Source organism: Anser brachyrhynchus, assembly GCF_964034855.1.
Source record: "Anser brachyrhynchus genome assembly, chromosome: 1".
NCBI classification, from domain to species: domain Eukaryota; kingdom Metazoa; phylum Chordata; class Aves; order Anseriformes; family Anatidae; genus Anser; species Anser brachyrhynchus.
The window spans coordinates 190,262,507-190,288,045 of NC_137694.1; the positions used below are offsets into that span (position 1 = coordinate 190,262,507).

The window sequence follows — 25,539 nt, forward strand, 5'->3', positions numbered from 1 at the left end:
TCTATGGGAAAATTAACACTAAAGTGAGTGGTAATGCAGAATTTTGGATTACTGGACTGTGAAATGAAACTGTTACAGTTCTTTCTTCAGTAAGGGATGTGTGCCGTGCTAATGCAGAAATGCCACAGAAGTGTAATACTTTCCTAAATAATATTTTGAAAAGTTTGGAAAGCTGTGAAGCCAGGAAATGTTCATCACTAAGAGTCGTGACATTATGAAGTGCCGGGTAGTTGATAAAGAACTTTTGGAAACAGCTTGACATGTTATTTCCTATAAATTATTACAACAATACAGATCTCGCAACAGCTATCATTTGTCTTTAAGTAACAATCTCGAGTTTAGCAAAGGCAACTCATTTCACAGAGCTCCAGTGCTGTTAGGATGCAGTAACGTCAACATCATGCTGTGATATCTGGCCTCAAAGGGTCAGAGAGGAAAGATTTCTGTTTTAGCTATGATACTGACTCTGGTAAGGATAAAAGATGTTTTATTCTAATAGGTGAGGCAACGCATACCTGAAAACCTGCTAAATTTTAAGGTTAAATTAAAATAGAGGAGCTAAGAGACTTCAGTACAATGCAGTAGTGTTAGGAATAGCTGCTATCCTGTATATGCCTATCCCACATACTCTATTTTTTAGATGGTGCATCACATGCTGAATACTGCTCAGTCATCCCTACAACTTGATTGTACAATTTAATCTGCAGCTGTGACTTCATGGGGTCCTTTGTGGGCATGAGAGTCCTTCTGCCTGGTTCTGCTTACAGGGGAGTAACTGAATTCAGCACAGTTAGGATGATGTGATTAGAGCAAGGCACCCATTATGGGATTTCTTTTCTGGGGCTGAATTGCTGCTGGTACAAATCTCGTTAGCATTCTACTTGTAACTTTATATATGGTAAGTTTCTACATATAAACAAATTTCTATCTATAAATAAAACAAAGTCTAAAAAAGCGAAAAAAAAGTACTTAATCTTTTCAACTTTTTTGCTGTTTTATTTCTTTTCAGATCTTGACTAAGAAGTCTTTCTAAATTTATTTCTAGCAAAATACACTTTATAGAAATCTGATCTAAAATTTTTTGTTTGTTTGTTTTGTTTTTACCACTTTAACTGCTGTTCACTCTAGCTTTGCTTTTACTTGTTAGTTGTAGAGTAACTTTATTCTTCTGGTGCTATCAGCAGTTACAGTGGTGAGGAGCTTGAATGATGTGGTGTTTAGACAGAAAATCTGTATAAACGCTATCAACATTGATTGTAGAAAATGTCATGAACAATGTCTGGGTTTTACTGGGGGGGATTTTCACATAAATTGCCACAACAAAAATTTGGAAAACAGTAAATTAGTGATGGAAAAGTAATAAACTTTTGTAAGGTAACACATGAGTTATTGTCCTAATTTTCCAGCTGATGCATAGGTGCACATAAAAGGACAGACATCAGCTTGCTTTTGTTATCATCATGTAATATATTTTGGTGTAATCCAGAAATTCTTTTTTTCTTTTTTTTTTTTAAGGATAAAGTTACTTAGTTGTCTGACTTAAAATAAGCCTGCCTCTCACATTTGAAATAAAATGGAAGCAAACAAAAACAAAAGTGGAATAACAAATTATTTTGTCAAGAACAGTGAGTACCAGTCACATTCAGATGTTAAAACTGTACTTAAACGTGTTTAAATATTTATTTATAAAATTGTATTTAAGTACATTGATAAAACTCTTCAGTGGAAAAATGCTCTGCCTTAAACATGAATTGGAGAGGATTAGGATTTAATAAAGTGAATTACTGTTTCTGTTTGAGGGGAAAAATGTTTTTCCCCAAGGTTTTGATTTTTAAAACTACCGGCTTTCTTCCCAGATGTTCTAGAATATATCACGCATTGTTGTAAAACAACTCTAATCTTTAATACGATTATCTGTAAACTTCCTTTGTTTACTGAGGGATTTTTCAGATTATCAAATCATTCTGTATACAAATCCTACTTTTCTTGGTGCATACTTTTAAGTCTACGCTGCATTCTCTAGGCAGCACCCCAAATGCAGCTTCCTAACGTAAATTAATGATGATTATTGTCCTCACATTGGGAAGTGAAATCGAGTCTCCTGTCTCAATTCATGGTTCACTTCCAACATAGGGTAATGAGAGCAGGTGCACTAAGGCACCAGAGCGTGTGAATTGATTTGCAGTATAAATATAGACAAGTTATTTATGAGTGTATGGAATTCAGGAGAGAAAAGGGTTGGAGCCAGAGTTGCCATTTGCTTTTTAAGATTTTGTGGGTGTGTTTTTCGTGATACCCGTACACCAAAATGAGAGGAGCTGTTGTCTGTCATCATCACGGTGGCACCTGTGCACTGGGGCATGGGATGGGGTTTAATAAAAGGGAAGGGTCTCTCAATCCCAGTCCTCCATGTAAATATGAATTATTCAGAGCCCAGTGTGATGTGGAATTTCTTGGGACAGTGCAAGCTGTGCAGGGATGTTTTGTTTTTGTTTTTTCTTGCCTGAAACTGTGAGAATCTGCCATGGGGAAAGACATTCAGAGGTCTTCTTCCCCAGCAGCATCTGCCCTCCCCATCCTTCCCCTGGATCGCAGGCAAGATGTAGCAGGAGAAGGAAAAACTAAGCAGAATAAGATGCGTCTTCGAAGGACAAATCAGTGCGGTGAGAGCTGCCTTCGCTGGCAAAATCCTGAGTAAGCAGGTGGGCTTGGCACCGTGCCCTGAAGGTGAACGTGCTCGGCCGGCAAGCCAGCGGGGAGGCAAAGCCCTCGCTTCTGCCCGTGATCTCCAGAAACATCCTTCGTGAAAGCTTCTGGCTGCCCTCTGCCGCTTCACCTTGGATGCTGGGAGAAAGAAACGGCCTTTGGTAGCTAGGACCAAGGGGACGCAAGGCTAAAAAAAATTAGTTGATGTAGTATCGGTTGCGTTTGGAAATGACTTGGTTTCTTTTGTGCATGCTGAGCAGCAGCAGGGCTAGGATTTTATTTCCTTGGCGCTCAGAGCAGCAAGAAAGCCAGGCCAAGAGGTATCAAAGTGCCAAAGTGTACCCTGGGCACTTTCATCCCCATTCCTCGGCCTCCCCCCATGCCAACCCCCAGCTCTCCTCTGCTCCCTGGAGGCCCCTGTTCCCACCCCTGCCCAAGCAGGGACACCCAGAGCAGGCTGCCCAGGACCACGTCCAGGCGGCTTCTGGAGATCCCCAAGGAGGAGACCCCACAGCCTCTCTGGGCAGCCTGTGCCAGGGCTCCGTCACCCGCCCAGCACAGAAGTGCTGCCTGGTGCTCAGAGGGAGCCTCCTGGGTGCCCGGCTGTGCCCATGGCCTCCTGTCCTGGCACTGGGCACCGCTGAGCAGAGCCTGGCTCCGTCCTCTCTGCACCCTCCCTTCAGGGATTTAGGGACATGGATGGGATCCCCCTGAGCCTCCTCTTCTCCAGGCTGAGCAGCCCCAGCTCCCTCAACCTCTGCTCATAGCAGAGATGCTTCAGCCCCTTCACCATCTTGGTGGCCCTTCTTTGGACTCTCTCCAGTGTGCCCAGGCCTCTCCTGTACTGGGGGGCCCAGAACAGGACACAGCACTCCAGGTGCGGCCCAACCAAAGCTGAGCAGAAAGGAAGGATCACCTCTAAGCCAAGCTTCCCCAGTTTGTTTCAAAAGGGACAGAAAAGGTGGGAAGAAACATGAGGAGACCATTTCTGGCTGAGTAGTCCTGATGACCAAGGGAACCCTTTGCCCAGCAAGGTGCCTGGGCTGCCACGCTGCACCTGCTGAGGTTTTACAGTGCCCCCCAAGGCGAGTCCTGGATGTCACGCCTGTGCTGGAGAAATACTGCCAGAGGTACTTTTATTGCTAACGCAGGAGAGGTCTAGCTGAGTACAGACGGTGATATTCTTAATTTTCCAGGCTGTTGCTATCTTATTCTCAGCTGTCCCTAGACGTCGTCACCATTTTATGTTTCCCCTCTAATGGCATGAGCCAAGATGTCATAATATCCAAAATCAAATGTACCAGAAAATGTAATAAATTAGAGTTGGGCTAGCAGAGTAATTGAAGAATAAACTGAATTTTAAACAACACGAGATTGCATTATGAACTGATTGCTATGCACAAAATGCACCAGAGGAGTGCGACTTCATGTAGATTTACTATTGATGGCAGTATTTCCTAGATTGCTACTAGTAATAAAGAAATGGAAATGGTTTGAACTTTGAGTTAGTACCACTACATAATATTGCAGCAAAGGAGAAGTACCATTCTAGTTACACTGCAAAGTAATTCTCAAAGAAAAATTTTCTCGGCTGTTTATTTATTTAAGAGGTTTCCATGGGTTTAACTGTCCTGAAGCTTCTACGGCCACAAAGTGAAGGCAGGTTTTGTCATGGAAAGAAGTAAATTTGTCCCCAACTCCTAATGTAATTTTTTTAAATAAGAGGTTGTTTATGTAAAGTACTTGGTACAGCGGGTCCCTCTCAAGTGAGAAAATTGAGCTTAGGGACATCTGGTGTCCCTAAGAAATTCTAAGGTTATTTGCCAGGTCAGTTATTGCAGGTAGTCTGCATATTTTGTTTGAATAATTTTCTCCTAATTTTTATTTCATTAAAAAAAGGGAGCAGAGAACACACACGTAGGACTTTTTAAAAATAACCCTCCAGCTGCAATACTAGTAGAGATGTTGGGAGACGGTCACGCTTGTCTGAGATGGCATGAGAAGTTCTGGTTTTGTGAGCCAGAAGGCATCTCTGCTGAGACGGGGTGAGCATGCATGCTCTCCAGGTCTCCTGAAATCTGAAATGAGATAGCGCTAGTAAAAGCCATCCTGAGGCTGTTCTTATAACTCAAAGTTACAGGAAAGCTTGGGAAATGCAAATAGTCAGTAGCAGGTATTTGCTGAAAGATTACAAGTGGCTGGGTTGAAGAGTTTCAGTGGGCTGTACGAAACTCGATTCTGTGCAGAAGAGTTGGTGTCGAGGCAGTTGGGCTGTTGATACGCAAAGAAAACTTGAAAACCATTTTGGACTTTACTTTGTTTCCGATTCATCCAAATTTTGAGAATATAAAGAGAATGTTGTAAGGATGAGATCTTTGGCAGCTCAAGTTCCAAGCTCAGTTCCAGCTCAAGTCAAGACTCTGATGCTTCATAAATTGGGCTCTCCAGTGAAATACCAACTAATGGAAGGGCTGTTCAGTGGTAGAAATGAAAACCTAAGTGTTCTTCGGTGACAGGGAGTGCAGGAAGGCAAAAAGGCACTATTAATGCATTGAAATAGTGACATTGTGTAGTGGTAAGCACTGTGATTTGTAATTTAAGTGAGAAGTTTTAAGTTTAAAGGTTTAAGTTGTATTTCAGCATGAAATTGCATTGTTGATATTCATTACTCTTGTAAAATTTCTGTAAGGTTCTCTACCGGGAACGGTAATGAATACATTTTACTTTTAAACTAATTTTATAAAATAGTGAAAAAGGTAGCTCTTGTGAGTTAAATACGTGAATATATTAAGTGAGCTTTATCACTGCGAAACTCATTTAAAGTGTCATAAATCCCTTGATTTGTGTTCCTTCTCTATGCCATGACCTAAAGGAAGCAGAAATTTATCTAGAAGAAACAATCATTTTCCATGTAATACTTATTTCCCCTGTGTAACGTGTAAAATTAATTATTTTTCTGTATGTATTTTGATGACTTAATAACTTATCGTCTTGCATCCATCCTCTGTTTCCATAGAAATGGGTTCAGAGATCACCAGGAGGCAAGAGCAAGGACTTTTGTGTATGACTTCCCCTCCACGGTGCCCATTGAGATAGTAAGTGGCACAAACAAGCCTCCACACACCACTGCTCCAGCTCTTAAAACTTGTATGGCAGGAAGCTTGGGAGAAGTCAATCTGCCTATCAGTTGGGGAAAACAGGCAGCCCTTACCTGGTTTAAAAAGAAAAAAAAACTTGAGCAGTATAAGAATTCCTACAGGAAGGTTTTGAGGAGAATCATTTTCAGGATCTGTAGTTGTATTTCCACTCGCTTCAATGGCAAATTTTGATGTTCTGTGAAAGATTCAGAGCTCTCTCATGCTTTTCCTTTTTCCCTGTCGCATCCCAGGTGACTTTTGATGACTTTCACCAACAACATTCATCTTTGAGAATTTTCCCCGGTGGAATATGACATTTACAACAAGTGTTTGTGTGGTTAAGCCTTTCTCTAGCTGTGGTCAGTCTCTCTTTTCTAGTATTTGTTACCTAGTTAACCCTAGCATAGTGAAATCTGTGTACCATGGCAGTTTACTCCAGGGAAGACCACTCAAGAGCAGTTGTTCGTGAGGAATGTAATGGGCAAATGGAGTTCTTTAAAGGAGTTTTGGAGCATCGTTTTCTTTCAAAATATATTAGTGTCATGGAAGAAAGCAAGCATTTCTGATAAAGTTTATTGCAGTAGTAAATGTTAGGAACGAGTCAGCAATATTGAGCAGTCCAGATCATTTTGGAAGCTGCAGGCAGTTGAATGATGCATTACAATTTAAGCAATATATTCTTCCTAGCGTTCAGAAGCAGAAAATCTAAACCATTTTTACAGGCTGAATACATCCTGAAAACATGCAGGAGTCATCAGAATTAACCATTGGAAAACAGCTCCGTCTTCAGTTCCGCAGTGAGGTGCCTAACGGAGTCCTCAGAGGAAGGATAAAGGAGTGAGGGAGCACAAAAACGAGCACGGAGGAGCTGTTCTGGGGCACCGGCAGAGCTGCTGGTTTGATGGGAACACTTCTGAAGAGTTAACACTTGAAAGCTGGAAAGCCTTCAGAAAAGAGTTACAGAAATGAATAGAGGGTATGCCTTATGGTATTTATTTAAGAACCCTTCTTTCCTCATCTAACTAGTAAATAAACCATGGCGCATAAAAGTAAAGGGAGTTTTCATCATTTTAAAGAGCTATTTACATATCTGGCTGTGCTTGGAAGCTGCCGACAGGCAGCAAACGCAGCTAGGTAGGCCTGGTGATGGTCTGCTACAGACTGAGCAAATACCGTAAACGCTGAAGAATGGGAAACCTCCAGGAACAGTAAACATGAGTAGCTAATACCGACCAGTAAGGATTTCTCTGTGAGACGCGAAATGGCAGCAATGTGTATTTAATGTGCGCAAGCAAACTAATTGCACAGCGGTCCCGTTGGCATCAGCACTTAGTGGCATAATTTATATTGAGGGACGCTTTTCCCGTGGCAGGCGGGCAGAGGGCCAATGCCACGTAAAGTCATTCGTGTCATCCCAGGGACAGGTGGGACCGGCGGGCTGGGGGCTGGTTTACGAGGCAGCTGCATCCATCCTCGCATACCAGGGCTGCTGCGGGGTCAGGCCGCTGCGGCTCATTTTGTGGTGCGTTGCTGAGTGCTCCAAGTCCAGTATTTTAGTCTAGCGATCGGCGTTTCAGTGGAGACTGCTATGCTCGAAGAATCTGCCCAGTCTGTTTTTTTTTTTTTTAATTATGTATGCCACGAAGCAAGTATAAATGAATGCTTTCCATGCGTGCGTTGGGTAAGGAGATGGACAGCTTATAAATGCACTTGTTACTCTTTCATATTCAGATAGACTTTGATGGCTGTAATGTAGCAGCACAAAGTTTTGTGGACGCCAGAAGGAATATGAATTCAGTTCAGTTTCATCCCTGAAAAGTCCAATAAAAAAAAGAGAAAAGGCCTTTCACGTATTTTCTTGCATTATTTTCCTAGCTTGATAAAAGCTGTTTCTCTGCAGCCTTAATAAGGGATGTAGCAGTTGAAAGGAAGCTTTTCCCACCTGAAGGAAAATGTTGAGAAATTGCAAAATGAGTTTACGAGATCTTCAGCAGAAATATTTCACGGGGCTTAAGGAGGATCCCATTGTATAAAAGTGGGAGAACCACAGATACAAACTAAATCCCTGTTTCAGGCAATACTTTGTTCGAAGTGGCATAGCAATAAAACTGTTTTGTTCGTTCTTTCCACCCTCCTGCTCTTCTGTGTTCTTGAAGAGAGCATGGGCTGGTGGTTTCAAATCAGGAATGGGGATATTTTGGCATTTCCTCCTCATGTAGGATGAGATACATACCACAAGCAAATAACTTCAGGTGAGCTCATTATTTCCATATGTAGGCTGAGGTAAAAAAGCCCATCAAAAGAGTTCATAAAGGTTAAAACCTTAATAGTTACCAGTGACGTTGAGGTTCTTAGGTAAAGGCATTAAATAAGTGGAATGTATTGTGACTATATCATGCTCATTGTCTTGTTTCCTCACACCTTACAAAGTTAGAATGTAAAGAGTTGAGAGCATTTTTCCTCATATTTATGCACAACACAGAGCAGTACAATTGCTTAGCTAAATCAACGGGACTTTTTCAATTATAAGGTGCCATTACCTTTCTGTGTTCTTGTCATTTATGAAATCAGCGGGTGGTTAATTAAATTGCTCCTTTGGACTCTTCTAAAGGATGTGTATTAATTATACTTTAGTGATGGTGTGGACATTTCTCAACTTTTTAATGAGGGTCAAAGTTGTTTACCTCTTTCTTAGGAAATAGCAATTTTTTTATTGAGAGTAGTATAATATGGGTGGTTTTGTTCGTTGGTTTTACTAAAATCTCATTAGCTGCTCATTGGGACATTAAATGCTGTGATCACGTTACATGCTTGCTTGAAATCAAATCTTAAAATCTGAATTTTCCTGAGTGCAAAGCACTGGTAGATCTGCATGAGTCGACTTCATGTCGATGAAGGGAGTAGGATCATTGCTCAGAGAGGACGTGCTCCCCTAAACCATCCAGCTCGTTTGAATTCGTGGCTTCAGAAAGCAGTTTTGGGGCTCAAAAATAGATTGTCCATGTAGCTTGATGGAGGTGAGGACCCTGGTTTTACTCGCATTGTTGTGCAAAGTTTTGCTGGACTGTTTCACGGTATGGATAAGATCCATGCTGCCTGTCCTAAAAATCCTAGAAAAAAAAACACAACATAGCAATCACTTGCAGACATGGCTGTTGGGTTTTTTAGTTAATGACACTTGTGTGCTAAAGGAAGCCCCAAGTAGGTGTGCTAACAACTGAATGCTTTGGCCAGGATTAGTTTATATTGGTTCCCCGGATGAAATAGCGTGTTCCTGTGAAATGCTCAAAACCAAACAAAACCCCCTAGCCTGGTGTAAATACCAGCGAGGCTGTCATTTAAGTGCCGCTGTAAACGTCTCTAACAGATGTGTAAAGTTTCTGTAGCACTCCCTGGGTCTTTGAAATACCACTGCAGGTTTTATCTTACAGGAAGGAGCAGGATGGCCCTCGCTTCTAATCTGACGGGTTATTGACAAGTTATTCCACGGGGCTGGTGGCTCCACCGGGGCTGCCGTCTCCTCTAGGCCATGCAACTCTTTCCCATGAACCAAGAAGACATCAGTCTTCTTTATGCTATTCATCTACCTTCATTTGTTTAAGACCACATCAATCCAAAAAGAGTTGAGAAAAGCAGTTTTGGTACAGTTTCAAAATGCAATTTGCTTTGCAGTCGTGCTTTCTCAAACAGAGGATGGCATAAAGCCGCCCTGAAGTCTTCTGAAGCATCCATTGAGGCATCAAGCTGATCCCTTCTCATCTGGAGCACGCTCCTCTGCTGCTAATTTCTATCTTGTTTGTAAGTTCAGGGCTTTTTTTTTCCCCGCTTGATGGAACAATATAAGTGAAGGAAGAGGACATTTTCGTGAGGGATGTGGCAGTTACCATATTTAGGTGGCAGCAGACTGCTGCATGGCATTTCTATTAGGTACAGTAAAATGGGATAATAATATTTAGGTATTCAGTTTGAAAATGGGGTTACTGAAGCACAGTACACACAGGATTTTATAGAAGTAGTGGCTACTGTGTAGCACAGTGGTTGATAGCGTGTGGGTCTGCAAATATTCATTATATCTAGCATTCAAAAAGAAAACAGGTAAATTACTTTGAAAAAAAAATAATATTCTTTTTTTTATACATATAAAAGCAGAATAATTCAAGATGTGCACTTTCTGCACCAAATGCCTCTCTGGTATTGAGATACTGACTTATAAAATCCCAGAAACTGAGATGTTTTCAGAAAGTGTGCTCAGTTTGGGAAACATTTTCAAACTTTCATTTCAAATTTTCTCTTAATAGAATTTTCTTCTTCTGGAGGAGATAGGAAATAACATTATATAATCCAGTCTGCTGTTTTTTCCTGGAAGCGCTGTGTCTGGAGTAGGCTTTGCATACGGTTTGCAGCGCAGGGACAGCGTGACAGGGACTTGAAATGCCCTGCGTGTGCCGTAAAGCTGCTCTGCTCTATACGTGGAGTTATTGGAACTATTCCTGTGTGTGTGATACCCACACATGCTCTCCGGGAGAGCTTAAAAAAAAAAAAAAAGTAAGGCGCCAGATATAGTAGCCCTGTTTCATTATGCATTTGGGAGAAATTGCTGACGGCGTTTCAGCCTGCAGTTAATTTTAATGTTAGGTTTGGTATTTGAAAAGGACACAGCGTAAGAGAACGCCTGCGGATCTTTTATGCTGGCTGCTGCTACGGCCCCAGCTATTCACGTGAGGGGAGGCGAGCAGATGGATTCCCTGCTGTAAGTAAAGCAAACCCTGCGAGATGCTCCAGCAGTTGTAAGGGGCCGGTCCTCTTTTTAATTGCCCGCTGGCGAATTCATCTGTGTACACCAGCGTGCTGACGACCTTTTTCCTTGAAGTTCTCTGTCGTCATGTGCTACCCTCCTCCTCCTCCTGCATGAGAACAGCGGTGTGGTCTCCGTGCCCTGTGCAGGTATGCTGGCCTCCCTCCTCTCCTCCTCCAAATTCGGGAGTGAAAGGGTAAGAAAAAGCGAGGAAGGAGAGGGGCTGCCGAAGGTTTTGTGACGGATCCTCGGTGCCGGCTGCCTCCCTGCCAGCCGGGGGGCTGGCGAGGAATTAATCGTACCTGGGTGTTCCCAGGCTCTGCCTTCTGGAAGATGCTCTTCTCCAGAGGGTTTAATTGCAGGCTAGACCCTCTGGCGAGAATTACAAACGAGAAACGCAGGAAATACTCTTAATTCAGCCCGTTTCGAGTGTGTAGGCTTCTCTAAGCCAAAGTGTAAAGTGAGTCTGTCTTCAATTAACCGTTTCATGCTTTCTGTTTGTTTGTTTATTTATTTATTTTTACATTTCTCTTTCCTAAATGGGATGTTTCTCTGATATGTTGTGTTTAACAGGGTGATGTTTTACAATATGCTGTGGTCAGGAATCTAAATTTCACTTGTACTAGGGTGCTTTTTGGTGATTTACATGTGTGTATATTAATTGTCTTCTTAAAGAATCAAGAATTTTAGCTTTGCTCAGTTGTAAAATTCAAGTTTAAAAGCACATTTCATGAATTACAAGAGATTTATGACATCCTTTTAGTTTGAAGGTGACAAAGACGTAGAAGTGAAATAAAATGAAATGTTTGTGCTGATGTAAGCAAAGGTCAGTGTATGTTCTGGCTGAAATTAAAGCAACTCCCTCCTTTCTCACAGCTGTTTGTATCGGTTATAAATGCATGAGATGGGTATTGAGAGCGTGGCTGGGAAATAAGCTCTTAAATGCGAAAGCTCTTTGGTCTCCTAGGATACATATGTGGTTATAGTTGTACAGTTATCCGTAAGGCTTTCCCATAGAAATCCTAGAAACCCCGTTAAACTTCCAGCTAGCCTTATAACCCCGCCTTACAGCGAAGACTCCTGATTTCATTGTGCTTTGTGCAGTGCAAACTTTGAGAAACAGGAGTCCCCCTGGTAAAGACTTTTTTTAAAACAAAAAGCATCAAGATACTTTTAAATATAAAACAAGAAACAAAAGATCATTCATGCTGGTTTTTTATTATTAATTCTGTTTACTGTCAGAATGTGTTGATAGGAAAAAAAAAAGGTTAAGAGTTATAGTGTATAGGTATTTTGAATTAACTGTGTGTAATGTTTTACACACAGTAGTTCATTGTATGCTTTGACCCCCAGTTTGCAGCTAAATGGGAGTGTGTTGGAGCAAAGGATATCCCTGTGTGCATTCCCAAGTCCAAAAGGAGCAGGGAGGGCAGTGGAGAAGGTGGGTGTCCAGCTAGCTGGCATCCCAGCTCTCCAGTTCTCCAAACCCATTATTTTAAAAAAAATCTATCTTCTGTAGCATATGGGAAACTTGCAGTGATTTGTTTTCACTTAATGGGTGAAAAATGCAAGACTCTTTGTAAACCCTTGTAGATTCAGATTTACTTCTATTTATTTCTAATACTAAGCATTGACTGAAGCCAGAGCAACAGAACATGCTCCAAGAACAAAGGAAATATCAGTTCAGGTTTTAAACTTAGTGAAAAATTCATGTTCTGTTAAACCAGTTTGTATGGACAAGCAGTAGATCCTAGTTCACATATTTCCAGTTCTGAAGGGAAATGTATGCAGATTGCTTCCCTTAGCCAAGGTATGCTTCATTATTGCAGTAGGTTTCTAGGGTAACTTCTAGGATTTTACCTTTTCCATCTTAAAAATCTTTCAGCTGGATGGCATCTTCAGGACCCTTTTCCTTATTTTATTTATTTATTTATTTGCAGTGTTCATTCAATACCAGAATGCAGCCTAGTTGCCTTGGAATTTATTTATTTTATCTCTCTTCTCGTCCCATATGACTGATAATAAGAAGCACTGTTGTCTGTGGCTGAGTGCTGCTTTTACAGTAAGATGTCTCTTTTGAATAAAAATCTCATCATGTTCTTGACTGCACTTCTGGTTGTCAAGCTGAACATAAAAAGGGCAGAAAGGGCTTTTAATTATCCTATATGCCCACTTTTGGGTTCATTAGATTTAAATTTGAATGCTTAACTTCTAGCTCTCAAAGCATGTGAAAATCAAGGTTGCTTTATTTATTTTTTTTAATACTAAACAGCTATTTACAGAAATGTAAGATATTTTTCTGACCATAACTGTGTCTATATGGAAACTATAGAGCAGACTTTTTTGTGTGTGTGCGTGGATTCCCTCACACTTCTCTTATTACAAGCTTAATAGAGAGAGGACCTGTCTCAGGATAAAGTGCTCACTCATTTTCTAGTTATTCCTTCTCTTGTTGGTGACTGGCAGATGAAGGTGACCTGGGGTTTAGTCCTTCTGACCCACTGGACTAATTCTATGAGGCACGATACTGCTCTGAACCTGGTAGCAAGTTGGAGTCCTTTCTGACAAGATATAAATTTTATGAACTCGTGTTTTGCGGGTGAAATTCTGACTAATTCCCAACCTTATGTAGTTCCCCATTGCTCACGGGAGCACAGAAGCCTGGAATTTTATTTTCGCTGAATCATGGAAACATCTGGGTTGGAAAAGACCTTCAGGATCATGAAGTCCAACCATCAGCAAGTCCCATTACTAAATCATGTCCCTTAGTGCCATGTCCACACGTTTCTTAAATAAATCCAGGGATGGGGACTCTGCTGGGCAGCCTGTTCCAATGCTCAAGAGTATTTCCAAATACTCCATCACATGCTTGTAATGTCTTATTAAGCTAACCTGGCGTTATTAACACAGCTGCTACCAATGGTTTTCCTGTTCAGAGGAGTAGGCTGGTGTCTACAGCAGGGCTGGATGGTGTGTGGCATTTCTGGGGTCTCATTGTCTTGACACACACGACTGCTCTCTTTTTATGAAAAGAGATCTCCCTTGTGGGTGTTAGTCTTTATCTCATGGAGACAGCATTCTCTTTTGGGTTCATTTCTACAGATACTAGTACACAAGGAGCTTTGTCTGTTATGGTTTCTTGGATGGTGTAGCAATTCAAAAAAGGGTTTATAAAGTTTACAAAACGTTTCATCTAAGTATCTTGCATAAAATATGTGAAAACATTTAGCATGGGCTGGGAATAACAACAAAAAAAATATGGAAATACCTGAGAGTTTGAATTTTTTATTTCTGTGAGCCTAACCTGACTTGTTGAGAAGTGCTTGGCTTGGAAAATGAGCACTGTGGTTAGGGAATGCAAAGAGGATAGGTACTCCCGAGGCTGAATTGTCTGTCGCTTAAAGACCTTTTTCCAAAAGCAATGCTAATGAAGTAATATCCTTCAAAGTGAGGCTGGTAGTTTAAGAGCTAGTTCTTAAGGGTTGAATAGATAGAATAAATGAGGAAGGGAAAACTGTAGCATCCCCCACAGAATCTCAAATGTGAAATTTCGGCGTGCTGAGAAGAGATTGGGCAGTGACGAGGAGGAGGAGGAGGAGGAGGAGAAGGTTGGCTCCTTCCCAAGGTAGCATGCTTCTGTCAGCCTCTCTTGCTGGAGCCATTTTGACCACGGACACAGAAAACCGGTGCCTGAAGTTAGGCTTCGGAGCATCCAACCTGTTGGAGCTTTTAAGCGTGTCGCTCCTTTCCCCTTCTCTTCCCAAAATGTGGTGAACCAGAGTTTCCTACTGAAGTGAGTAAATGCCTTCTATATGTTTTGCAAATTAATGATTATGTCTATGAAAAATTAAGTGTATTTTTCTTTCATAATTCTAGGCCTTTTTTTTTTTTTAATGACACCTTTTGTTTGCTGGACAAGGGTTGTGGTTGGAAATCTGTCCTGCTGTGATACGTCCCCACCCCACCAGACTTCTCTTGACCCTTCCCCTCTTTGCTTGTAGGATGAGCGCCCTTCTCGGAGCCCTTGTACTTCTGTTGGACAGCTGTCTTCTAGTTTATTTCTTTGTGTATATAAATCACTAATTTCTGCATGTGGCTACCAGTTTGGGGTTTTGCATAGGTACCACCTATTATGTGTCTTTAGTGTCATTTTTTCCTTTGATTTTATTATAATTTGTATTACTCTGTTAGACGGTAGTGATTTTGATTCGTCTGCCTTTGTTTAAGAATCTTATTTTCTTTGTTTAAACAAAGAATGAGACTACCAAGGAAGTGAGCAGAAATGCTTTAACAGCAGTTCAGCGCTTACTCCTCCACATTATTCGTTTTGTAAGGGGGAGGTAGAAGATGATTACTTAATATTTAGCCCCTGTCACTCATACCACTCATTGCTGTGTGGTGCTAATACTATGCATCTTTGCTGATGTTTTCACTTGAATCTTAAACGACTGGATTTTGACAGTTCTACCGAAGTAGTTTCTTTCCAAGAACACTGTAACAGGATTCAGGGGAGATGCTGCAGCAGCCAAACTGCACCTCAGGAAGATGCATAAATGCACTGTAAAAGGCTCTCTATTTGATCAGTGCTGAAATTCTGTTTATACATATATATGTGTGTGTGTGCATATATATTTAATGTGCACAGCCAAGATAATACGGAAAGTAATTGAAATAAACATCCTGCAAACGTGGTTAGGGACTATAGAAATGCTTTAGGAAAAATGTGGTTGTTTTGGTTTTTGTTTTCATTCAAAAAATGCTATCTTCAGTCTGTCCTTGTGGCTGTGGAATTACAAGGACTGAAGGGGAGGATATGCGATTCTTACAGTTTAACTAAAAAACAAATATATTGTTGTCTTTGCTTCCATATTCTTTGTCTCTGTCAAGTTTATTTGTATAACCAGCCTTGACTTCACATAGCTCCACAGCCACTTCCCTCCCCGAGCCCCATCTGAAGGCCCCGGATCAGGTTCTAGCACACTGTTTACATACAAAATGTAAAGAGCTGTTTACATACAAAATATTTAAATGATTTTTTTTTGTTTAAGGTAATGTTTGAGACTACAACTTCTACATCTAACATGCTGTTGTTATGTAAATCCTGATTATGCACGGAGCTATTTATTTTCAGTATCTCTGTGCAGAGTCTGTGTCTAAGGTACGATACGTGTACATCTAGAGAGCTTAAGCAGAAGATCTTGATGGGAGGGTTTTTGTTTTTTGTTTTTCTGACAGACAGATGTCCTACAAAACAACACGGGGGTGTTTTGAATAAATATAGGAGAGCAGGAGGGTAAGTTGAGCTGCGAAGCTGGCTCAGGCTAATTGTGCCTAGGCAGGGAGCTTGAGATAAATGCTGTTTTGACTGCCGACTTCAGAAGGTAGATTCATTTCCTTCTTTTTTTGAAGAGCTGCCCCCATCCTGATGTGGTGATTTCTGTTTTTTGTTATTAGGGAGCACGAGGGCTGTCGGGAGGCCGGGCAGACCAGTTTCGGCGATTGCTGTGGCTTTCCAAGCAATGCCGCTGGACTGCGGGGGCTCTGCTTGGCAGTTGGAGGCCGCAGCCCTGGCCCTGCTGTCTAGACAATCCTCTGCACCTTCTCAGGGACATATGGGTTGCTTCCTCTCAGTGCTGGCTATCTGAAAGGCTCTGTGGGCTCCTGGAGGCCCTTTGACACACGCTTCCTCTCGGCATCAGCTCTCCGAAAGGCTCTGCAGTCTCCTGGAGGCCCTTTGGCACGCCCCACCATGTGGGCGGGAGCCCTTGGCTCTCCCGCTGAGGAAAAACTCGTTTTGAGAGAAATTCTTCTTTTTCTCTCATTCAGTAGGGCCCACCTTCATTTTTGAATGATTTGGTTGGCTTAAAGGACTGCTTGGGAGCAGCGTGGTGTTGTGGTTGACAGTGTGGGGCTGTGGTTGACAGGGGACACCAGATGTGGCACGTCATGTAAGATGGCATACCCCTGAAGGAAGAGCTGTGCCTCCCCGAAAATAGATAGTCCTGTGATTTAACTAGCCCAAAAGCTCTTTTATCCTTCTTTCCTCCCATCCACCCCCAGCTTTTCTTTGTCATCAAAGCTGTTCTGAGAATAATCCAAGAGCGTTGCTGTCTCCTTGATTTTGCTCCGTTCACATCCATAGTGGTTGGGGCTTGCTATACAGATAAGCAGGAAAAGGGAACATGGCTCTCCTCATCCTTCTTTATTTTCTTTGAATTGCCTCAGCTCCTTAAAATTTATATTAATCAAATCAAATAGTATCTGTGCGTAGCCAGGAACCAGCTATGTTTAATCTAGTTAAGTGTTTTCTGTTCATCCGTGGAAGTCCTCATTTCAGGGCAAAGAGCGCAGGGGAGGGCTTTACAGAAGGTTTAGCATCTTGATCGACAGCTTTCTGCTGCCTCCATCTCTCCAAACAGAAAGGGTGGCACATATGTCAAGGGCTGTTGGACAGATTGCACTGCAGAAAATAACCATGTTGGGTAAGCACATGTTCTGCTCTTTCTTGCATTTCTCCTCTGCTCTGTTAGTGAGAAGAAAGCCTCACTTATTGACTGCTTGCAGTTAATTTTTGACTGTTGGGGTATTTTTTTTTCACTCCCACTGGATGTAAAAGCCCACCTGGTACAGCAGTGGTAATGAAGTACTGCTTTTGCTATGCTCTTCACGCTGGGAAGGAAATCTGTCTTTAGCTCTACCACAGGTAAGTATGCGTTATTCCCACTTTCATTCCACTTTGCGTCTCTTTGTTTATTTTTCACCGCTGTGAAACCCCAAAAAGGATGTATGTAGGAGCTCGGAGGAAGTTTTGTGCAGGATCAGGCCTACAAGCTGTGCAAACCTGTGGTGCCCACGGCTGGTGTGCGATCCGGGAGCGGAGAAGACCAAATCCTTGTACCCAGGGCTGCTGGTGGCCATCCCTACTGGCAAAGGAAGGAGCAAACTCAATTCCTATCTCCTTCTGAGGGCTTCCAAAGCCCCATTTCTTGACCATCAGGAAACAAAGGGTTTGTCCTCCTGTAGCTTGATGTGCCTTTCACTCCGTTCCTTTTTCAGAGCTCCTCTTGTTCAGTATGAATATTCAAAGTTTAATCTCTCTATTTTTTTTTGATTTGTAGATGTGTCTTCATTAAAGATTCATGTTCTTGTCTCTTTTTTATCTATTTTGAGGTGATTTATCTGATGTAGTTCTGTATTTTCTATAAAGAATTGATTTTTCATATGGTTACAATCCTCATCCTCCCTGTCTCGTTTGAGACTGATTTGACTAAACTAAAGCTATTTTAATCTCCCGCTCCCAAAATAGAAACCATTCCATTTGTGCTGTAGAAAATGGCTGCTGGATGATCTTCGCCTGCTTTGAGCACAACCTTCTGGCTCCTTCCTTAATCTTGCAGAGCCGCTTCCTCCCATTTCGTCCCACGATCCGCTGGTGTCAGGGTTCCGTATTTTTTGGAGTCATGGTTTTGGGAGATGGGCGTCATCCATGTTCTGTCTAATGGAAAGATGGTCCTGCCCATCCCATCGTGCGCGGTTCCGCCTTCCTTGACATCCTTTCGTTCGATGCTGAGATTGATGCCCGGATCCCTGAAATCTCCTCCGTCAGAGGACTGCATGGGTCTCCCTGTGCTGGCTTCCCTGCTTTGGCACAGGCGTTTCGCCCACGAACACATGCAGCAGGTGCCCTGCGGAGAGACACCCCTGCCGAAAGTGGCTGCCGTAATTAAAACCCATCGTCCCCGTTGCTGTGGAAACGCAGGGAGCCCGACTTGCAGGCAGCTTCGTTTTCCCAAATAGTCCTTATTCGCCAGATTTAAGCAGGGCTTCATTCTCGGTGGGGCCATGCCGGCAGCTGGCATGGTGCGAGCGCTTTGGCTGCGTGGGCATTGCCCCAGTGTGTGGGACAAAAACTGAGCAGAGGGGTGAAAAATCTGCAAGGAGATGGGTTCGCTGTTAGCCCAGCGCTGCCGAACAGTTCAGTTGTGTTCAGGCACAACTGTATTCAGCTAGAATACAAAAATTCCACTCATTCTGCTGAATGCCTTCAAAAACAGAGGAAATAAAATCGGGATTCGGTGAAAGTGTTGCTGATGCATTAAGAGAAATCCATCCTAGTCTAATTCCTGTACTCATGCCATCTCTCTGTTGTTGTGTTTTTTTCTTTTTTTTTCCTGACTTTGAGCTACCAGATGTCATCTTTTGATATCATAACATTCAGTTTTGTTTGTGTTTTCAAATAAGCAAGAGTCAAGCAGCACTACTTTCTCACAGACCTGCACTGGAATCGAGTTGGGTTTTTGTACTGGACGACAGTGAAGTCCTCAGACATCTGGATAATTAACATGGATGTTATGCAGTCAGTGCAAGTTGCTGGTTCTGCTCCACTTGTTTGCTGTATGGCTTTAATATTAAAACACAGATTGTATCTAATGAGCTAGGTCACGCTTATTGGAAGATGTGGGATAACACTTCTCCCCTCTATAGTACCGCATGCCAGCTATTTATTCTCCTCGTATTTTTTATTACAGAGCTTCTGCTATCTTGTGTTAGTCCACTCGAACTATGGTCTGCTTTGAAAACAGTTCTGAATCATCAGCCTGATGCTGTAATTCCTGTGAAGGGTGCTGGACTGGGAACAAAGGACTAATTTTTCATGTTATGATGTGGTTTTAAGCCATGAATGTAACCACTGTCTAGTTTCCCTCTCCTGTGGCTTGTGTTTATCCACTCCTGGCTGCTAAGAGATGATGTTCACAACCCTAGCGCTTGAACGAGGGGAATTCAGAAAACATGAGGTCTTTTCCAGCTGGGGTGCCATGGAAATGGGGATGTAGTGCAAGATTGGGAACAGACTTCAGAAATCCTGCAACATTCATAAATTAAGAAAACCTTCCCTGAAATCCAGGATGATGACCATGCTGCTGTTCAGAGTGACTGATGGGTACATAGGAGCAATTAGGCATTGCCTTGTAAATACAAATCTGAATGGCCAGAAGAGGATGAGTGCAGCCTTGAGAAAAGAAGACTGAGAGGGGATCTTATCAATGTTTACAAATATCTTAAGTGTGGGAGACAGGGATTTGGCCAACCTCTTTTCAGTGGTTTGTGGGGACAGGACAAGGGGCAATGGCCACATAATGGATCACAGGAAGTTTCGCACCAACATGCGAAAGAACTTCACGGTGACAGTGACGGAGCACTGGAACAGGCTGCCCAGAGAGGTTGTGGAGTCTTCTCTGGAGATATTCAGGGCCTGTCTGGATGCCTATCTGGGCAACCTGCTCTAGGGAGCCTGCTTTGGCAGGGGGGTTGGACCCGATCATCTCTTGAGGTCCCTTCCAACCCCTACAATTCTGTGATTCTGTGATGAATTGTCTTTTCCTCCCTGTAAAGGGAATCAGAGACAGACTACCATCTTGCAGCAGCTCAGTTCCATTCTTGGACCACGTTCAGTCCGGGTTGTTCCCCCAGCTTCTCCACCAACATCTCAGACTGCCTTTCTCATTGACATAGTCACATGTCCTCCACTACTGGTCTGAGTTTGCTCATGGCTGGCCTGGGGATTCTTCTATAAAAAAAACACCTTGAATTTTTAATGTTATTCTGGCAGCATAGGCAAGAAAGAACAAATCTCCAGTAAATTCATCTGGTCCAACAACGTTTGCCATTCCATGTAAGGCCAAAGTGACAGTTTGGCTTTCTAAGGACGTGTCTAAGAGCACAATAAAAAGATAATTTCAGATAGCTTCTAGATGCATGCCAGGGCTCATCTGAAACTGCCAGTAAATCTTAGGCTGGTAACATTTAGCTGTATCTTAAGTGTTTTTCTAGAAAAGTTGTAACTCACTATTTCATTTTTAGGATATTTCCAAAAAGCTTTGTAATTTTTTTTAAAGCTTTTCCCTTTTCTGTCATTCATATAACTTGTTTTTACTTTTCAAAAAGTTCTGCCAAGAAAATATAGCCATATATAATTCTTGTTCCTCTTCTGATTCTGCTTATTCTGATTCTCAATTTCTAAGCACAATAAAGCAATAGACCTCTCATGCCTCTGGAGATTACCATTCAGCACGCAGCTGGAGGCTCCCACAGGAGCAGTGTCCAGCAGGACCTCACAGCGGCCAAGGTTGCAGAGAGCGGTGGCCTCCAGGCAGAAGGCTCCGGAGGACCACATCCATCCATGGGGAGAGATGGGTGTGAGCACAGCCATCCACAGGGCGCGCAGAGCTCTCCCACCCCACCCATTCAATTTAAGTTAAAATCTTCCAGATTCAGCTATGCATGAGCATCCAGACTTGGATACATGGGTGATCTCAGAAAGCAGCCCAAGCACCCGTGTCCAGCTTGGACATGCCTGGTCCAGAAGGCCATGGGTGCAGGAGGAAGAAGCAGCCAGTGGGGACGAAGGCCAGGGGGAGCATCTACCAGGAGCACCCAGCCGCTGCTTTTGTCCCTTCGCTGCTGCCAGGGCCAAGTGAGAGCTCTGTGCAGCCCTGAGCTCCTTCACCCCTTCCACTGCCTGTGCTGGGGTCAAAAGGGTGTTTGCATGCACTTCATTAGCACCTGGCTAATTAGGCACCTGCAGCCAGACAGCAGCTTCCAACAGAAAGCAGAACCGGAGGGCAGCCCTGTAGGGCTGAGAGCAAATGGGCCCAAACTCAGCAAAACACAAAAAAGGGCACATTTTGGGGGGTCTGCCCCAGTCACCTTCAGCTGCTGCCCCAGTTGCAGCCCCTGGAGCCCCTAGGGTTTTGGGGCTGGGGACAGGGACGGGAACAGGGATGGGGCTAGGGACATCTGGATGCTTCCCCATTAATGTGTCATGGCGGGGAGGATGAAACTGAGAACGAAGCGTGCAGTTGTGGAAGAAACAAAATCTACGGGGCTCGGGGTGAATGTGTGCCAGAGGCTGCCTATAGATAAGAAACTGCTGCTGCCATGGGATCAGCATAGCACGCTTCCCTCTTGCCCCAAACCAGACTCTCTAGAAGATTTTTGGGAAGTCACATGGTTCACCCTATGCTTCAGGTCCGTATTTGTAACAGAAGGACTCTGTTTCTAAATCAGGGGGGTTATGAGGAGAAGAGGGTGGCAGCCCCTGCCCTCCATCATGAGGGGGCTGAGGGTAAAAGTGAGGGAAAATGGAAACATCAGGGTGCGGTTGGGCCTCGGGATGCAGGACCTACGCCTCCTGCCAGGAATAAACATCCCGGGAGAGGAAAGGGTGCCGTCATGAGGTGTTGGAACTAGAAGGAATGGACTCAAGTTGCTCTAGGGGAGGTTTAGGTTGGAAACGAGGAGACATTTCTTCTCAGGAAGGGCAGTCAGGCATTGGGACGGGTTGCCCAGGGAGGTGGTGGAGTCACCGTCCCTGGGGGTGTTCAAGGAAAGGTTGGACGTGGTGCTTGGGGACATGGTTTAGTGGGTGACATTGGTGGTAGGGGGATGGTTGGACCAGATGATCTTGGAGGTCTTTTCCAACCTTATTTTTTCTATGATTCTACGAGTTCAGGGTCATATTTCATAGTAGTTGTTATAACTTCTTTCCACCCTTTTCTGCTACAGGGAATAAGAAGGGGATATGCTGGGGCATCCCTGTGCTGTCAGCAGGCAGCAAAATTTCAAGCCCTCCCAGATGAGAAGAACCAGCCAGCGCACGTTGGCCTTGAAACCAGAAGAAATATGTGTGGGCATTGTCTCACCAGCACTTTGTTAAGGGTGGCACTCGTTAAAGGCTGTTCTTCCCATCTTGGATTTTGCTTGAGGATATCACGTTAAACAGAACAAGAAACTGGCTTATTAGAATAGTTTTAAGAGGGATTTAGTTGGTAAGATGGGTATTTTCCCTTATTGCTGCTGCGGTACGGTCAGTATTTTTGTGGAATTTTGAATGGTCAGATCGAGGGATCTGAATCTCCAGGATTTTAATAAGACAGATTAGAAATTACTTGAATATTTGATTTACTTGAATTACTTGAATGTCTGATAGCTTTCATTGCAAAATACATATTTCCATTAACTCCAACTTGAAATTGGTGTTACCTATTTGTGACTTATGTGGAAAAACAAACAAAAAACATAATACAACTTCTGTTTTGCATGTGTTATGTTGGTTTTTTTGTTTCATTTTTTTTTATCATTCCCATCCAGAGGGAAGGAATAAACATCATGAAATCTGATGTAGGTATGAAGCCTGACACCGTATGGTTTTGGAAAACTTTGTGAAATTCCTCCAAAGAATGTTAGTTGAACCAATAAATGAGACCTAGAGGAAGCCTATGAATAAGGCTACTCCTTTCAGCCTAAAGTAGCTGTCATGCATGCTCTGCATAAAAAATACATAAATAAAAAAAATGCACAGTTGGATGTCCAGTCTCGTCCAGGTCCCAAATGAATTGTGATTTAAAACTGAGAGCAGGGCACCACCTGCACTGTTCTGCTGTCGTAATGAAGTCCCAGGTGAATTATTTTCTAGGGAATTACATGACTTGATAACCAGTCCTGGCTGGCTCTTTTACCCTCTTTTCTTTTTTATTATTATTTTAATTCAGACTATTTTTAACATTCACAGCTTTCCTGAGCTGATACCATGCTGTGGAGCTGACAATCTGCAGTGATATGAGAGATGAACGATATAAGGGATGTATGAAGAGGGGTGAAGCACTGTATTATAAATGGCAGTGCTCTCGTGTTGTGTATTTCAGGGGTACAGTGCTTCTACATGGAGCAAGTTCAGACACTGCTTGCTATCCCAGTTGTCTCTCAAACCATAAGTACTGTGTGTGTAGGCTTGGTAAATCGGTTGATATTTTGCACTGGGAACAGCCCCTGAAAAGTCTTGGAACAGATAATTAGGCAGCTGTGGTGTACAATCGATACGAATCCCAGTGAATAATTTTTATGTTATTGAATATGCTTGTCCTAAATGCAACCAGCAGCACAGGAAGCAGGCACCAGTGCTGGAGTGAAGAATTCCCTAGGGTTTTTTGGTTTTCAGTGCTGCGTGCGTATGTATGTATGTTTGTTGATTGTTTTGTTTTTTTAATCTCTAAGTTGTAATGGACTATATTTCTTGCAGTGAGCTCTGCTGCAATGTTTGAACTGTTGTGGGGAAGAAAAGGGAAAATACTCTGTGAGATCCAGGGGCAAGCAGGAGTTCCCAGGAGGGGAGGACCAGCAGCACAGGTCTTTCTTTCAGAAGATGCTCTGCCAGTAGAGAAGAAGCAGTCCTGCACACAAGCAGGGCATGTTTGAGCCATGAACACGCATTCGTTTTGCAGTTGGTCCCACAGGTCAAAGACACAGCCATCTGTTTGTCATTCCCTTCTGGCAGGACACCGCCACCACCACAGCTCTGCCTGCAGAGAGGTTGTGGAAGGGCTCTCAGGTCATCAGCTGCGGAAAAAGGGCTCAGGTTAGCTCATATGATCGTTATTGATCGTTGGCACTAGTGGCACTGGGAAGCAGCTAGAGCCAACGTCAGCAGCCGCAGAAATACGTCTGGTGGAGCACGCCTGCCCACAGCCCAGGCTGCCACCCCCCCAGAAGAGCATCCACACCCTGATTGCCGACGGGAACATTGAAAATGTGATGGTGAAAGCCAGTTGTCTCAATAACTTTTCTTATTTTACTTTTTGTTCACAATCTGTATTAACCATTTTAAAAGTTTAGCACACAGAAGGATTTAATTACAGCCTCTCAAAAGACTGGTGCTGGTTATCTTTTACCACAGCGGGTATCCCGCAGGTATATTTACTGCACAGCACTACGTCGCACTCTGTAGAAGGCTGCAATGTAACACGGACCTCACAGGACAGAAGTGCTGGAAGCCTGTTCCTTTTGAAGGAACTGTTCCTAAGAGAGGGTAGATTTAGATTAGACATTAGGAAGAGGCTCTTTACTGTGAGGGTGGTGAGGCACTGGCACAGGCTGCCCAGAGAAGCTGTGGATGCCCCATCCCTGGAGGTGCTCAAGGCCAGGCTGGATGGGGCTTTGGGCAACCTGGTGTGGTGGGAGGTGTCCCTGCCCATGGCAGGGGGTGGAACTGGGTGGGCTTTAAGGTCCCTACCAACACAGACCATTCTGTCATTCTGTGAATTCGCAGTGCTCAGGGGTCTGCAACTGGAATGCACAGGATGGTCCCGGGGCATTTCTGTAGCCTCACTGATGTAGGATGGGATGTTGGGATCTTGGTTACTTGGAGAAGGAAGAGTCCTGGTCTTCATCAGCAGTAGGAGCAGTTTGGACACGTAACACATCATTGTCCGCACATTTGGACAACATACCCTTATACCAGCTTTCTGAGCCCCTTCTGCACACTGGTCGTGCCGCCGGTGCAGCTGACTGCAAAGCATCAGGCACCACATGCTGGCTGGCTGTGCTGATTTGCCTAATGCTCCACGGGGCAAAAACAATTGGTAAAGTCACGAATCTATGCAGTGTTTTTCTAGAACACCGAGCTGGTTTATTTTGCATCTCATAAAGAAGAGCCATTTAGGTGAGTCGCCTTCCTTCCATATTTATCTGGGAGCAGGAACATGCTGGTGGAGAGCTGCAGTTTGTGCATGAGGGCTCTGTGTGCTGGGCTCCTTATCTGCTTTCCAATCTTTGAATTTTTACATAATGCGTTTAAGACTGGTTTTGAGTAATCTCTTTTGGGGTCTCATTTTGCATTCTTAGTCTCCAGTAACAAAGAACTGCTGTGCTATTCCCTCCTGAAATCCTTTCCAGAAGGTGCATGTTATCTGCTACAAGGCAGGGCAATGAAGAGCATCAATTTCCACAGCAGAATAGAATCCTGGATTACAAATTACTATTTAATCCTTTTTGCGTCAAAGGATATAATAATCCTTGCAAAATGTGCTCTAAGTCTTTTGCTTGGCTGTGTGAGGTTAAGGGGCA

The 25,539-nt window shown here is 43.3% G+C and overlaps 1 protein-coding gene across 3 annotated transcripts in view; it reads left to right on the forward strand.

Moving 5' to 3' along the window:
• LNX2 (ligand of numb-protein X 2) overlaps nucleotides 1-25,539 on the forward strand; it is a 59,994-nt gene that overhangs the window by 6,697 nt on the left and 27,758 nt on the right. Inside the window, exon 1 of one of the 3 annotated variants that reach the window (XM_080557069.1) lies at nucleotides 14,477-17,341. The exons of the other annotated variants lie outside the window; for them this stretch is intronic. The gene's annotated coding sequence lies outside the window, so the exon portion shown is untranslated. Of the gene's footprint in view, nucleotides 1-14,476; nucleotides 17,342-25,539 lie in introns of those variants that run through there. 3 annotated transcript variants of the gene reach the window in all.